The sequence below is a fragment of the Helianthus annuus genome, chromosome 17, assembly GCF_002127325.2.
Source record: "Helianthus annuus cultivar XRQ/B chromosome 17, HanXRQr2.0-SUNRISE, whole genome shotgun sequence".
Lineage (NCBI taxonomy): Eukaryota > Viridiplantae > Streptophyta > Magnoliopsida > Asterales > Asteraceae > Helianthus > Helianthus annuus.
Genome location: NC_035449.2, coordinates 28124984 through 28128020, shown reverse-complemented (window position 1 = coordinate 28128020; position 3037 = coordinate 28124984). Strand labels below are relative to the sequence as shown.

The following is a 3037-nucleotide window of genomic DNA, read 5'->3' as shown; positions in this document are numbered from 1 at the left end:
AGACGCGGATTTCCTCCCACCGGCTGCTCCGTTGTGAAAGGGCAACTAAAACGATACGAATCTGCAAAATTGAGTATGGATCAGGTAAGAAATTAAGAATCAGTTCATCTTTGTTTATATATGAAATTCCCAAAGTGTCCTCTTATATAAATTGTATAGGTGGCTTTTATCGTTGAGAAAGTGCGCATAATTTGGGAGCTGTTATTGCGACTGCTAACATACAAACGAAGCATGTGCACTGTTGTGGAGGCTGTATGTTCTAGAATGACTAAAGACATACTTCAATGAGATGATCTTGCAGCAGAAGAAACATTACAGGTGCAACTATCTTTTGCTGAATGTTAAAAAATTGCTAACATGGCACATCTTATTTATCATTTTAGTATCACATAGACCTGGCAATTTTGACCCAACAGGTTGAATGTTAGAAAACATTGCTAACATGACACATCTCATTATTTCAAATTTTGAAACAAATATATGTTTTTTTATATTTCACATCAGGTTTTTTTTTTTTTTTTTTTTTTTGCATATATTGTATTTGATGTGACAGTTAGCATAAGAAAGTGAGGCTGCACTAAATTGTTTGTATTTTTTTTTATCAGATTCAAAGGTTAATTCATATGTTGCTGGAAAACCTTTCATCTTTATTGGAGTCTTTGGTTGGTATTAATCAAACAACAAACCACAAGAAGCGTTATCAAGCTCTATTGACGATTTAATTCCTTCACTTCCTCAATTACGGGTATTGGCAGGTATGCATTGTCCAACTGTTTACTTATAAATGGTAGATTAAAAATGCCAATTTCGTTCCTAAGGTTTGGCCAGTTCTTCAACTTTCGTCCGGAACCGATGATTTAGGGTAATAGCCATTGGGGCGGCAATGGTGATGAAACCGATGTTCCGGAAACTACCATCAACCACCACTATATCCATTACCTATCTTCATGCAACCACCGCTACCAACATCACCATAACATAGGATTTGTGATTGTTCTTCTTTGATTATAGGTGCGTTCCATACTATTTATCTCACTTTTTTTTAAATTATTAACGTATATTTAATTATAATTGTTATGGCATTGTAGGAAAAAAATATCACTTTCTGGGTAATGGGATATTATAGGTGATGGCGAGGAAAACCCAAAACTTGATATTGAGAGTTTCAGTTCCGAAAGTTTTCTTTATTTGGGCAGCAACTCGATATCAGCCGAACAGCCCTGCCGTTGATGAACTCTCAGCCCATTGATCAATTGAAAGTACGTAATAGTTAGTCGCTTAATTTGTTTCTCTATTCGTTCTATTGAGTGGTTAAATAGTGCCTAAAATAAAGCGTTAGTGGAGGTGATAACTTATTTGAAATTTGCAGGTCCTGGTTGTTCGTCGGTTGGAGAAGGGTCGTTTATGGAGCATGGTCTGTGTAAACTGATTGGTATTTTGTTGTTAACAGGTCAGTTGCAACTTCGATTTTGTAGGTCACAGTCGATATTGCAGGCCACATTTTCTTGGTAGTGGGTCGGATTGCATATTTAATGTAGTGAATGTACAATTTCTTCAACAATTTCCATTTTTTAAAAGCTAATAGAAACTAGCAAAGAGAAAAAAAAAAATTTAATCGTCAAACTTCTGAGTTTAACCATGTCTTCATAGTTTACTTGGTTCGCTTGACTAATCTGACTCAAAAGAGTTTGTTTGCTGTTCAGTCGAGAGGCAAAACTTGGTAACCGAAACGTGAACACCTTCCTCGCTTAATATGTTTTCGTGTGCACTGTGCAACGTGATTTTGATTACATCTTAGGTAGTTTCTGGTTGAATTGTTCTTGCAATTGTTGTTTAGTATGCTTTTATTGTTTGGCTAATTGGTTTGGTGGGGTTGTGGGTTGTGTTTTCTTTGCATCAGTTCATCGAGAATTATGTGGCGTTTTCTATCTTTTTTTTGCATGAAATGTGGGTTTCATGTGTACAGTTCAAATACACTTAAGGAAAATGTTTATCATCACTAATTGAAATTTGTGTACTTCAGTGTGGCGTGTCTCATAATGGAACACCCTGGAGTCTCTGAAGTTAAGCCACTAATTCTGTACACGAGATGGCACACAAGAAAAAGTGAATATCATGCAAGTGACATCGCATTTAAATCTTCAATCCAAACCAATATGGAATACACTAACACATATGTAAACATCACTACCGTGACCGATAACTAAGGAAGAATCCAACCAGTGATTTTTGCCCGTGCAGGCAAGCAACTCTACATTCGAAGAACTAGCCGCAGATGAAGACTCCATGAAAACCCTGTACGCAGTTATGGGCAAGGAAGCATACATGAGCATCCAACTACAACATGACAAGAGGACGCTCACATTGAAACGGGTTGTTAACAAAGTTTCATTTGCAGCCACTGAGAACGTTGAACCAAATTCCTCCAGTATCGCTGATACAATAAAGAAGCCGCATCCAACCACGCCAGCCCTAAAAGCAAACACTAGAAACCCAGCCAAGCAGCAATTGGAATTCCACGGTAAGCCTCACGGACTAAAATCCAGTTAACAACAACTACGGGTGGGATAGCAGTCAAGCGGCGTAAAACATCATCCTTCTAAAAAGTGTACCTAATGAGTAAATGTTAATGACACTGATATGTATGCTAGGCATACCCCTTTTTTGATGGTTGCTTCCGTTAAAACAACATGATAACTTAATGATCTTCGGCTACTAATATAATGAAATCCCACACAGACAACTAACAGAAACTAACATTTAATGTTGCACTTACAACCAACTGAAACTAACATTTAATGTCGCACTTACAACCAACTGAAACTAACATTTAATGTCGCGCAGCGCGCGAACGCTCGAATACCCCTAGTTATCATTTAATTCTTTATCATTAAATTCACCCTAACAAGAGGATTTCATATAGTAATCTTGATATTAGAGGTTCCAGTAATGTAATTTCACATTATTGATATTAGCAAAATCAGTAATTCAAAAGAAAAGAAATATTATCGCACTTGAAACTTGAACAAATGAGTAT

At 36.8% G+C, this 3037-nt stretch overlaps 1 long non-coding RNA gene across 1 annotated transcript; it reads left to right on the top strand.

Annotated features, from left to right (window-relative positions):
* The first annotated feature begins 214 nt into the window (after window positions 1-214).
* Window positions 215-913, top strand: LOC110922193. The gene is made up of 3 exons (XR_002582950.2): window positions 215-318; window positions 606-755; window positions 862-913. It is a non-coding gene; the product is annotated as an uncharacterized LOC110922193 (long non-coding RNA).
* Window positions 914-3037: the final 2124 nt, after the last annotated feature.